At 37.3% G+C, this 13,716-nt stretch overlaps 1 protein-coding gene across 1 annotated transcript in view; it reads left to right on the top strand.

Annotated features, from left to right (window-relative positions):
* The window catches only part of KCNH7 (potassium voltage-gated channel subfamily H member 7), a 445,052-nt gene that overhangs the window by 271,606 nt on the left and 159,730 nt on the right, over positions 1-13,716 (top strand). The window lies entirely within an intron of this gene.

Raw genomic sequence — 13,716 nt, forward strand, 5'->3', positions numbered from 1 at the left:
TGTTCCTTAAATTCTCTGGCTCTTAATGCTTAAGTTAGGTTTGGAAATGTTCCTTTTGTTTCCACCAGTATTCACTCTACACCCTCATTAGTCTCTAGCTATCTCTTGGGTATGTAGCTGAGATATGTCTTGTTATGTTAAGAAAAAAAAAGGAAGTGCAAAATTCTTCAATATGGTGTCTTTGCAGAAGAAAGTGTCAATTAAAGCACTCTGTGTTATTTTTTCTGCACATATATATGTCTTATCAAAATAATTTAAAATTCTTTTCACAAGCTGATGCAGAGTTTGAAGGGTGAAATCTAATACTTTGTACAATGCATACACTTTTAAATAGTTGCTTCCCATCATATAAAGATAATTTTGCTCATGATTTGAGGCATCTTCGAGACATCTCTCTATGCAATGTTTCCTCCTATTTTTAAGGACATTCGAAATAAATTACCATATTCTTTAGATTAGGTGGACTATGATTCAAAGAAAATGGATTTATTAAAATAATTATATATCCTCACACAGACATACCTCCCCCTCTCTAGTTTGGGAATTTAAAATCAAAACAACAAATTAATCTGCAAAACTTTTCACCATCAAACTTACTATAAACCTGCTAAGGTGTCACTACAACTCATTAAGGGCAAGGGCTGTACCTGACTCTTACTCATTTTTTTTTTTTTTATTAAATTTTTTTGGGGGGGGCTTCGTTTGGTCTTTGTTGCTGAGCACGGGCTTTCTCTAGCTGCAGCAAGCGGGGCTACTCTTCTTTGCGGTGCGCGGGCTTCTCATTGCAGTGGCTTCTTTTGTTGCAGAGCACGGGCTCTAGGCGCGCCGGCTCAGTAGTTGCAGCGCTTGGGCTCAGTAGTTGCGGCGTGTGGGCTCTAGGGTGCAAGCTCAGTAGTTGTTGTACACGGGGTTAGTTGCTCCGCGGCATGTGGGATCTTCCCGGACCAGGGCTCAAACCTGTATCCCCTGCATTGGCAGGAGGATTCTTAACCACTGCGCCACCAGAGAAGTCCTTACTCATCTTTAAATACATCTTTGTGTCAGTGCCTGGCACATAGAAAGGTGTAATAACCTGTTTGCTGAATGAATGAACTAACTACTCTAACTTCACCTAATTGCATGTAATAGCTTGCTCTCCTTCATTATGATTGCAGTTATATAAAGGGTGTTTTATTCATTTTCTGAGTATATTTGAATACGCATCTAGGCTAACAACAGAAATTTAAATTTTAATCATTGCTTCTTCAACTTGGAGCATGGAGAGATAAAGGGTCACCGTGTAAGGGTTTGCTACATGTTAACCTTTGCCTATATCATGCATTCACCTATTAATATTCAATGAGCACCTACAGTGTATGAAGTTGTGTGCTAGGCACTGAGAAACGAGTACTTAAAAATATTTCAAATGGTTTTTGTGACTCCAGGAACTTTAGCAGTCACATGATTCCTATCTTGGATTAAAATAGACTGTTTTATTGTGTCTAATTATTTAATCATCTTCCTGTAGAAGAATTAAGTATGCTTGTCACATTGATGTTGAGCTTAACCATATGTTTTAGGCTAATGAAATATGAGTGTAAGTGATATATATCACATTTGAACAAAAGTTTTAAAAGCCATCGTGTGGTTCAGTCATTGAATTTTCCTCTGCCATGAGAACAATGTGCCCCAAATAGTGACAGCCCCTTTATCCTGGATCCTGGAATAAAGAAGGATCTAGGAACAGAGCCAATGACAACCCACAGTTACCTTAGTCTATATTAGTAGGAGCAAAATCTAAGGCATTTTTTGAGTAGGCTACTGAGATTTGGAAACTTGTTTTACCCACAGTGTAGTCTTCCAAATGTGACTAATCTATACGGGCAAAGTTCAACAATAGTTTCCCAGGTAATTTTAATGTCAGAAAATTATTCTCACGAAGTGGCTTTCTGCCTTAAAAAATGTAGAAATTTTTACTGATTACATTGAAAAATAAAAACTAGATCTGTCTGACTCCATGCTTTATCCACTGTACCAAATTGTCTCTTTAATGTAATACTAATGACAATTGCTGTAATAGGAGTATGAGGTGACATCTATCAAACACGCTCTTTGACTTTATTACACCTTCATACTTACTCTTCCCAACATTTATACATGGAAGGCATTTTTCTTTTCTAGGTTAAAAAAATAAAGTTATTTGCCCAAAATCACATCTGTCTTCACTCTTACCCACTTCTCATTCTTGTTTCTTACCTGCTTTTCAAACAGTTTTGGCAGTAAAAGTCTATAAAGGTACTGTGATACAAAGGAAAGGGTCCTGAAGACAGAAGACGTGTTTCACTCTCCATTACTAGCTATGTGACTTTAAGGGCATCACTTAACTTACTTATCACTCAGGTTACTGATCCATAAAATGAGTTTGATGCAGGCTCAAAACAAGAAATATACATGAAAGGTCTTTATAAATTATGAGGTACAAAGATGTATGACATTGTCACAGTTATATAGAAAGAATGATCTTCCTCTTTTGATCATTAACTTTGTAGGTCAACAGCAATTATCCACAGACTTCTCATGGTTTGACCAGAAATATCCCCTCTGCGGATTCACTCTTTACTGCCAACCTTTTTTCCCACTCTGCATACTCCATTTCCCAATCACCAGTGATAAAACAAACAAACAAACAAAAAAAACTGAGACAGAAAAATAGACAGTCAGAAGTGTAAAGAGGCATAGTCAGCTTTATTTATAATAATCACTATCAGTTGGGAAGAGATAGCCTGTGGTAACCAAGCTCATATATCCAGGAATTTAACCTTTCCTTGTCAATGGCATAATAACTTTTTTATATCAGATATATTTTGCAAAGACTAGGCAAAGGTTGCTTTTTAAGCGACTGCAGCAGGTGGCATTTTCCAAAGACAGCTGCACCAATATCTCCCCTATCTCTCATCTCTTGCCACTGTCCTATCAAAAGAGAGAGCCTATTTCTCTACTCCTTTAAATATAGGTGGACCCTGTGGACTCTTTGACCAATAGAACATGAAAGAAATAATGCTATCCTAGTTCCAGGCTTAGACTTTCATTGGCCTGGCAGCTTCCCCTTTCTGCCTCTTGTAAAGCTCACAACTGAACACTCATTCTTGGGATGCTTCCTCTAGAAACTAAGGCACCATTCTCTGAGAAGCCCAAGCCACTTGAAGGTCCATGTAAGCATTCCAGCCAATAGCTCTACTTAAGCTCCCAACCATCAGCCAGCTTCAACTGCCAGCCATGTAAAGTGCACCATCTTGGATAGCCAGTCCAGTCCAGCCTTCAGATGACTGCAACGACAACCGAAATCTAACTGAAACGTGAAGAAAACTAAGCTTGAAGAATTCAGCTCAGAACTTAACCTACAGAACGATGCAAAATAATAATAAATTATTTATTTGTTGGGGTGGTTTGCTACATAGCAATAGCTACCAGAACACTATCTACTGCATGATTTTCCAAACGTGATTGTCCTTTGTTTCATTCTATAAATCCATTAACACAATTTAACTAAAACCAACATGATTTTTAAAATCCTTTAGTGATTTCATTGTATTGATGCTATGTGTTTTTAAAATTCTATAAACTAACTTTAAAATGAAGACATTTTCGTGCCCCAGTGGAACCACCAAAAAAAAAAAAAAAAATGAAGACATTATTTCACGTTTTGAAGCTTACTGTAAAAATTTTTAGGAAAAGATGGAACTAGCATGTGAAGACAAAACATATTGAATTTTTATTCAATTATTTGCATGGGGATTTGGGCATCTAAACTGAATTTATTTTAAAAATAATGGATTTTGAAGACTCAGTAAGACAGGTTTTCAAGTATCAGTTTTCTTGCATTTTAAATAATGTATCATAGCTGGTAAATTGCAACCAGGTGTTTCCCACTGATTTCCTCTTTTGTGGGGATCTTTTTTTTCCCCAAATGAAAAATACCTTTCTTCTTTTTTATAATTATAAAAGTAATACACACTCATTATTGAGAATTCTAGCATAGACTGTAAAAAAAGTAGAGGTAAGAGTCATTTGAATATTCACATCCCAAAGACAGTGTTAGATAATCAAGTGTCTTTGGCAAGTTATTTCATCTCTCTGTGATTCAGTTTCATCTACAAAATCAAAATAATAATAATTCATAGGCTTGCTGTGGAACTACATAAAATGATACATGCAGAACATTTATAACAGAGTCTGGAATAAAATAAGTATTCAATATGTTAGTTTTAATTAGTAACAGTTTGATGTATAAGTGTGTTTCCTTCCAGATTTCTATTCTAAGCATGCATAATTACATGTATACATTTTTAGCAAAAATTTATGGAATCATAAATGCTTAGTTTTCAAGCTAATTTTTTTAACTCTTCACTATATCATAGGGATATAGTTTTACAACAATATATAGAAATATGCCTCATTGCCTCTTTCCTCCTTATAACCACATTGTATTCTAATTTATAAAAACATATGTAAAATATACCCAGAGTTCTATTTTAATTTTTTTTTTTTTTACAATTTGAGCTAGTGTATAAAACACTGCAATGAACATTCTTATTTTAAAAAGTATCTCACACATAGGATTCTATAAACAAGAAAACCGGAAAAAATAGTATCTTAAAATATATGGAACTTTTTACTCAAATAGATCAGAATATTTTATGATCGTATGGCACGTGCTTTATTAACTCTAAACTCTTATAGAAACCATGAGTCTGCTCATCTACATGCAGATAAAATTCTTATAAAACCAATATATAGGACCACAAAAACTAGAAAAACCAAAAACCTAAAATCCCCATAATATTATCAGGATCCATAAATAATCAAGTTTAGTTGAGGACTTTGGGTGCCTGTATTATGTTCAGCATGTCATGAAGAGAACCTTTATTTCATTATGTCATGTAAAATTCTAATCAAAGACTAAGCAAGTTCCAAACATATGTGAATATCTGAAGACAGAATTTGGGTAAAGAATATCAACGATAGATACTGAGAAATTGAATGAAACTGAGGTATTAGCATGCTAACATTGAACTGACATAAAGATTAAAATAAAATGTCAGAGAGTGAGTTATTTAATTGGTATTAACCCCAAGTAAATTTCACACAGCGGGACCAAGCTGTCTGTCTTATCTCTTCTTCTCTGCTCCTTTAAGCAGGATATTCAAACACTAACAGTGATAGAGCCAAGAGGTTTGGCTTGATGGAGGAGAGGAAGGGAAGAATTTGACTCCAATAGTTTCATTAGCCCCTGATCTCAGTCTTCCTCCAAATACACGTAAGATCCATGTAGAAACATCAAGCTTGCTATGAAAACACAGCTCTGAAGTAAGTTTCCTAGTCCTCACCTTCTAACCAAGTTCCTCTCATTTGACAATTCTGGATTCCCCACTGACTGCTAGATGTTTGGGCAACTTTCACATAATAAATCTTTTACATGGAGTCATGTGGACACATGTATGAAATGTTTTACCAGAAGCTTTTGGCTTCTCAGATTCATATGAAGTCTTCTTTTTCTAGAAGTGTTGTAGACAAATACATACGTAAATAAAGTATATCCCCTATGGTACACTGAATGATGGCCCTGGATAGAGGTCTATGCCCTAAACCCCAGAACCTGTGAATATATTACTTTACATTGCAGAAGGGACTCTGCAGATATGATTAGGTTAAGGATCTTGAGATGGGCAGATTCTTCTGGATTTTCCATGTGGGCCCAATGTAATCACAAGGGTCTTTATAAAATTGGGGCAGGAATGTCACAGTCAGTGAAGGTGATGTGACCCCAGAAGCAGAGGGAAGGAAGAGAGTATGAAGACGATTAGAAGATGTGAATTAATTGCTTGAAAATGGAGGGAAGGGGTTATGAACCAAGGAATGCAGGTGACCTCTAGAAGCTGTAAAAAACAAAGAAATGTATTCATCCCTAGAGCCTCCAGAATGCAGCCCTGCCAACCCATTTTGGATTTCTGACCTCCAGAACTGTAAAATAATTAATTCATATTGTTTTAACTTACTAAGCTTGTAATAATTTGTTGTAGCAGCAATAGGAAACTAATACACTCCCAGTGAGGTATGTCATGACAAAGAATTCCATAGCTCATTTCTTCACAGTAAAGTAGCCAAATATGTAAAGTTTAAGAAGAGTGTGACTAGCTAGAGACACTTGTCATAGAAATATTCACATGTGCTGAATTCTGATAAGAACACAAGCGTGGTTTTATTTTATGCCTCTCTATGTAATCCTCACTCATTTCCCTCAGTGTTCACGCAGAAGTTCATTCTAGTTGTATCCTTCCAAAATGACACAAAAGGGTATGGAGTAAACTACATCTTACTTTTACTGCTTTTTGTAATAATGATTTTGAACTATCTCTGTAGCTATGCCAAGGATGAAGTAAGTGACTTGTTTCTTGAAGTTAGGATCCCTAAGTCACTGATAACCCAGTATTCCCTACACCTTATAAAGAAGTACACCTGGGGTGTGTAAGCAAATGCAACTAACATAGTTACTTCAGATCCGACCCTACTATGAGTTATAGCCATGCAGTTTCTGGTAGAACCTACTATTGGAAGTTTATTTTTATTCATTAAACTTGAATCAAAACCTTTGTGCAGAAGGGTTATGTGGTTTTAATAAACATAAACAAGCCAAGAGTGGCATAATTTCATTTTATGCTCAAATTGGGAAGTTAATTTATACAGGAATAACACAAGAGAATCCTGTGAAATAGACTATCAGTGTACACTGGAATAATAAAGTACAGAATCCTTTTAAAAGTGCTGAGGAGATTCCGATAAAAAGGTAATTGGAGCCCTTTGGGATTGTCTGATACATTGCCCTCGACTCCCTAGATTCCTGAAAAGAGAAGAGAAAAGCTACAATTCTTTTTTTTTTTTTTAAACACTTTTTAAATTTATTTTCTGAATAGATTTATTTATTTATTTTTGGCTGCGTTGGCTCTTCCTTGCTATGCGCGGGCTTTCTCTAGTTGTAGTGAGCGGAGGCTACTCTTTGTTGCGGTGCGCGGGCTTCTCGTTGCGGTGGCTTCTCTTTGTTGCTGAGCACGGGGTCTAGGTGCCTGGGCTTCAGTAGTTGTGGTTCACGGGCTCTAGAGCGCAGGCTCAGTAGTTGTGGCGCACGGTCTTAGTTGCTCCGTGGCATGTGGGATCTTCCCGGACCAGGGCTCGAACCCGTGTCCCCTGCACTGGCAGGCGGATTCTTAACCACTGCGCCACCAGGGAAGCGCCTACAATTCTTAAATTGTGTTTTTTAGATGAAGGCAACATGTATCTTTCTCACTGCTGGGTCCAGGGAACTACGAGAATGAGGTGTCTAACATGGCCAGTTAGTCAGGGTCTTCATTTTAGACCTTCTTTTGTCACTTCTTTTGTCTTGTTAGGAAGATTTGTATTTAAAAGGTTAATTACTCTTTGTCATACTTTTCCATTGGTTCCATAGTGCTCATAACAACTCCTAGAATAATTATGAAATGTAAAATTCACATTCTGTACCAAGAATTTAGTAATTAAAAACCCAAGTTGTAAAGTGGTAGTGAATAAAGAAAAATACTCAAGAGAACGAGGATTGCCAATCTTCCATGCTGAGGCTTAAAGGCGATTTTTAGTCTTTATATGTTGACATAAGGAATCTTTCCAATGCTGGAAATTTTTTCAAATGTTAAAAATGCCACAAGGGTTTAGGTTATTGCATGAATAATGAGCAAATGAATTAAAACATACCAAGGATACTATACAAAATGATATAACAACCCAGTTATGTCATCTCAGAAATAAGGGGATCAATCCTTTTAAATGTATAATAATTAGATCCATTAAACCCTTCTTGATGTCCTTTGTAATTTCATCGTGTACATCTTGAAGTAACAAATTTCTTTAATATACTAATAATTATGAGTAAAACTATGCTTTGCTTTAGTTTCAATTTTAAGAATTCCTTTTTGTAACATTAGGAGGAACTGTCTTGTTCTAATGAAGACCTTTGAGGAGACCCAGTAAATAGCACCTCCTTCCCTACCACACACCAAACATTAAACTAGTGGAAAAATATGATAAAAGCGTGCAATTCTGGGAACAAAACTTCACCTTTACCTACTCAAAAAATGTCTCGAATGGCATTTTCTGGTTATATTTTTGGGAGGTTTAGACTTCCTAATATTAAACCCCAGAATACAACAGCCTTATCTACCCAGTTAGAGACATGAGAGAAGAAAATGTGCTCCCTTTGGTCAGGCTTATTCTTAAGAGGTAAAAAGAAGAGCTGAGTCAAACATTCCCAACATACTGTCCCAATTCTGCCAACCAGATAAATCACACTACCTTCCCAAGGGCAAGGTGACCAAAGGGATGGAGAAGGGTCGGGAGTGTTATGCTAACCTAGCTTTCTGGACATGAAAGGAAACATCTGGAAAGAAAAGAAGCAGCATTTCCCCACTAGCTGGACTCACAGATTCTTTCCAATACACCTAATATGCAGTCCTTCTGTTTATCTATTTTTATAAACCTTGAGAATAGTCCCTTAATCTTTAATTTTCCAGATAAGGGGTATATCTGTAAGTTGTATACTTCCTAAGAAAGTTTGTCCTGTTGCTTATTTTAATTGCATATCTGGGGAACTTGTCTATCACTTATGCACTTCCTGATGTCTAGTTAAGAAGGGTAACTCTTTATATTATCCTGGGAATGGATTAACCCTATAATTTTTACAGACCTTTTGTTTCTAGTGAGTTTCCAGTACCTTTCCTAAGGATGCTCAGAAACGTTGTTGGTCTACTCAACAGGCACACGCTGAGCCTATGTCTATGGGCAGCAATGAAAATGCTCACTGTAGCTTTCTAATGAATCATAATGGCTGGTTGAGACCAATCCGTCATCTTGCAGATATCATCTGGATTAATTCTTCCTAAAATGCCTTGCCTTCAAACCCACACTGAAACTTTTTCTGCCATTCCACACGGTCAGCATAACTAAATCTCTATTCAGGGTATTCCCCATTGGTGAAAAATCCTACTACATGCACAAGCTCCCTGTGATTTTACTGAACTTTTGTAAAAATGTCAGATAGGACAAGTTCCAGAAGTAATTTTTGCTGTGTATTAGTTTCTTTCAGATGCCTGATAAAATACTACAAATTAGCAGCTATAAACAATGCCCATATATTAGCTCATGGTTCTGGAGGTCAGAAGTCTGGGCACGGTGTGGCTGGGTTCTCTGCTCAGGGTCTTACCAGGTTGAAATCAAGCTATCATCCCGGGCTGTGGTTCTCACCTGAGCTCAGGTCTTCTTCAGGTGTACTGGTTGATGGCAGAATTCATTTTCTGTGGTTGTAGGTCTGTGTCCCTGCTTTCCTGTTAACTCTCAGTTTGGTGCCACATTCAGCTTCTAGGGGCTCCTGATCTCAGCTGTTCAAAATAGGGGGTTTGCTTTCTTCCAGACCAGCAAAGCCTTCCCCTCCTGTGACCACCCAGAGAAAAACGCCTGCCTTCAAATGTCCCAGATGATTACGTTAGGTTCCCCTGGATAAGCTCTCTTTCTTAAAGTCAACTGTGCCATATGATGTAAATGAATTGTGAGAGTTAAACCCATCATATTCACTGTGGCTAGAATTATGCAGGATGTGTATACCAGACACGGAAAATCTTGGGGACCATCTTAGCATTCTACCTAGCAAACGCTGTTAACAAGTCCTAGGCATAGAAATGCCTGATTATTTTCTCTCCTTTTTTCTTTCTTCTTTTTGAATCAGCTCCTTATCTTTGCAAAACACTGTTCAAATGAGACTGTCATTCCATTTTTAAAATCGTCTAAAATCTCTGGTAAATATCTGCTAAAATTTTTTTTTAAACTCTAAATGAACTACTTAACTAAACAGGGTACTTAGAACCAGCCAAACCTGGGCAAGGTTCGGGATTCTCCTTCTTCATGGCGACTTGACCTCAGCCAGTTTAGTGATGTAGTTATGGAACCCTTTCCGTCTGTCTAGGTTCAGAGAAGCCAGCTAACAGTTTCTCTCCTTTTCCTTCGTTTTATTTATCTTTTCATTCTGGTTCTGCTTGGTTTTTATTTAAACTCAGATATCTGCAATAGATCAAATAGACCAGATTTTGCCCTACAGAAAACTGTTACCGTTCCACCAACACATTATTCTCAACAGGGTTACAGTATTCTACAATTTATTACCATTGCCAACAACTTGCCTGGTATGGAAGAGCTCTAATTTGTTGATCTCTCTTAAAATGCTTATCGTGGGAATCACACTGACCAGCATATTGATCATCAAAATAATAAATTACATACTTTGGGCGCCAGCACCACACCTTGAGTACTTTAAATATTGATCATGGGAGGTGATTTATTTATATTGTTTTTGTACAACACATTTAATGCATTCTACTTATATAATGCGGTTCTGGAACTACTCCATGTCTAATAGCATTCTTAGCTGAGTTTGCTTTTCTACAGTGAGTAGAACTTCAGGGATCAAATTTGTTCCCCAGTTCATTGCCTTTGTTTTTTTTAATCATCCAATAACTTATTTAACTTAATCGCTTAGAAATTATTTGCAAGTGTCCCTCAAATTATTTTTTGCTTAATGTTTTACCCTTGACATTTGACTCTTACTAGGTTCCCTGATTCTTTTTCACAATTTCTTCACGTCAGAAAAGAGTCTTAATTTTTTTTTTCTTCATTCTAGTGTGTAGTTTTACCAGTTAATCATGCAGGACTTGTGGCCAAGTTACTTTCTTCGAAATACATTGTGGTGCTTTTAAATGACTTAAAGGTTTCCCCTGGGATATTAATGAGTAGTTTTTTAAAAATGTTTTAAATATTCTGTCAGTTTGGGCTGTTTCTTTGTTTTCTTTTCTATCATTAGGCACCCTCCTTCCAATGGATATTTTCGGTTCCCCTCACTTTTATTAAAATGTTGAATTTGATCATGCTATTACCACTTAATAATTGCCACTCTTCTGACCACTGCTCAGAGCTAAATCTATTACATTTCATCCTCCTTGAAATTCTAAAGGAATTTCATCTCAAAAAGTCATTTATCATATCCAAATACCTGACACCCACATTTTGTCATGGTTACGGTTTCTGCCAATGTATATGTGGACAAATGTGCTGCCTTATTACTATTATCTGGCCTAATTTTTTGGGTTCTCTTTGTCTTGTTTAACATATATGACTTATTCTCATTGTCCCAGTACTTTGCTATATCTTTATTCCTTAGATATGGAATGTCTGCTTACCAAGTTTCCACTTACTTCCCTTGTTTTGTAGTATTTTTATCTTGTATGAATCAATATTCAAATATTTTTTGAAGGCTCAAATCGAGTAATTTGAAGGGTTAATAAAAGAGTAACGTATAAGGGCTTCCCTGATGGCGCAGTGGTTAAGAATCCGCCTGCCAATGCAGGCAACACGGGTTCGAGCCCTGGTCCGGGAAGATCCCACATGCCGCGGATCAACTAAGCCCGTGCGCCACAACTACTGAGCCTGCACTCTAGAACCCACGAGCGACAACTACTGATCCCGTGCGCCACAACTACTGAAGCCTGCGTGCCTAGAGCCCATGCTCCACAACAAGAGAAGCCACCGCAATGAGAAGCCTGCGCACCACAACGAAGAGTAGCCCCCGCTCGCCGCACCTAGAGAAAGCCCCCGCGCAGCAAGGAAGACCCGACGCAGCCAATACATACATGCATATATACACAAATAAATAAAATTTATATATATAAAAAAAGAATAACATATAAAAGCGCAATAAGGAATGGTGCAGTGTTCCAGGCTGAGTAACAGTGGAGAGCCATTTGAAGAGGCAAGCAGAGGGAGTGATAATTGCTGGAACCCTGAGACGGGGCTATATGAGGGCTGCCAGAAACTGAAATTTAGTGATGGATGCATCCAACCCTCTGCAACCCAGTAGGATGAGACAGTAGGGAATAAATACTCCATCACTTTCCTCCCTTCCTTCGATTTCCTACCAGAAATCCCCACTGGCTAAAACCCAACTGGAATTCAGAGGATAATGGAGTCCTTTCAGCATCTTCTCTTCATTCTGAGCAGGAAAAGAAGGATGCAAGTGAGCCTGGAAGGGAAACTGAAGAAATCCAGCAGAAACGCCAACACTGCTTACACCCCAATCTCAATGCCTTGTTAGAGAGGATGTGGCTTCGGAGCAGCATATGCCATTGTTCAATTTTTCTCCCTCCAACTGGGCTCTCAAATACCATTCACTGTCTGTATATTTTGCCAAGCATTCCCTATCACCATGGCTTCTGAGATGAGTTTGGAAATACTTAACGCATTCTCAATTAAGAATCAACTTGTTGTCACCTCTCTGGGAAGCTTTCCATAAAATCCACACGAAGACACTTTGAAATACATGATTGTTTCTCAGGTGCAGTTCTTAGAAGGAGCAGCATTTTAAAGAACATTAATGGCACCAATCCAATCTCTTCTTGTCAATCAAAATTTTGGAATAGGACCTTCTTACTGTGCTTTCCAGTGATGTTACTAGATGACTCAATGTTGATTCCTTTCCTGTTCTTGTTAGCATTAATCGTAATAATATCATCTGTTTTCTTTGTCCCTAGAAATTTACAATGACAGTAAAGGAAAGGAAGCTAAGAAATAAATTCTTTTCATCTTAAAAGTCTGAATCTCTTTCTTCTCAAATGTAATACATGATAGATCAACCTTGCTAGTGGTTTTATAATGTCTACTGAAATCTCACCAGTGTGTTCAATCTAATATTTTTTTTCAGTTCTTCTTTACCATTTGAGGGGTGATAAAAGTCTCCATTGCCATCAAAACATCTCTACTATTGGCTCACCATAGTGCCTGAAATTTCCATCTTTAGGGAAACTTCTCTGATATAGGACTTTACCTCCAGGAAGTTCCTATCAAGTAGGTTTAGATGAACTAAGAGAGGTAACATGTTGACATACAGAATCACTGGTCAGCTTCAAAGTCATCAGGCAAAAAGAAAGAGTCATTGACATTCAGATGGAGGTTCCTATTAAGAGAAGCTAAAGCCTTAACCTTCAGCTGATGGAATTAACCCCGGCTTTTTTTTTTTTTTCTTGTCTCACACAGTTTATTTAACAATAGGTAGTAAGAAATCAAATATAACAGTAATCAGAAATCAGATCCAAAGTTCATATTTATAAGTAATCAACTTTAATCACATGATTTACAAGTTGAGGGTTTTTGCTTTCTATTTTCAAGTTTTACAGAAAGTGTGTGTGTGTGTGTGTGTGTGTGTGTGTGTGTGTGTGTGTGTGTGTTGGCGGGGGTGGGTGGGCAGGGTAAGGAGGAAGAAAGCAAGCGAAGAAGTAACCCTAGGGGCATTTTGCATGTTAAAATCATCCCACTGGAATCGTTTCTTACCCTCTTTAATTTTTTCCTTTGTTAGATGTAAAAATAACGAAAAAAATTATTTCAAGAAACAGAACCACAATATATAATACATCAATTTGGCAGCTGCCCCTGTATATTTTGAAAAAGTCATTTTTCTCTCTACATGTACAAATTACTTTAATACTTGAAGTTTTTACGATCAGACTTACGGAATAGAAGATTTTCTGGAGCACAAAAGTTGACTTGAGGGGAGGAAAGGGGACTTTTTTTTCCTTTTTTTTTTTAGACATTTTTAAAAGAATGAACATCTTTGCA

Source organism: Eschrichtius robustus, chromosome 5, assembly GCF_028021215.1.
Source record: "Eschrichtius robustus isolate mEscRob2 chromosome 5, mEscRob2.pri, whole genome shotgun sequence".
NCBI classification, from domain to species: Eukaryota; Metazoa; Chordata; class Mammalia; order Artiodactyla; family Eschrichtiidae; genus Eschrichtius; species Eschrichtius robustus.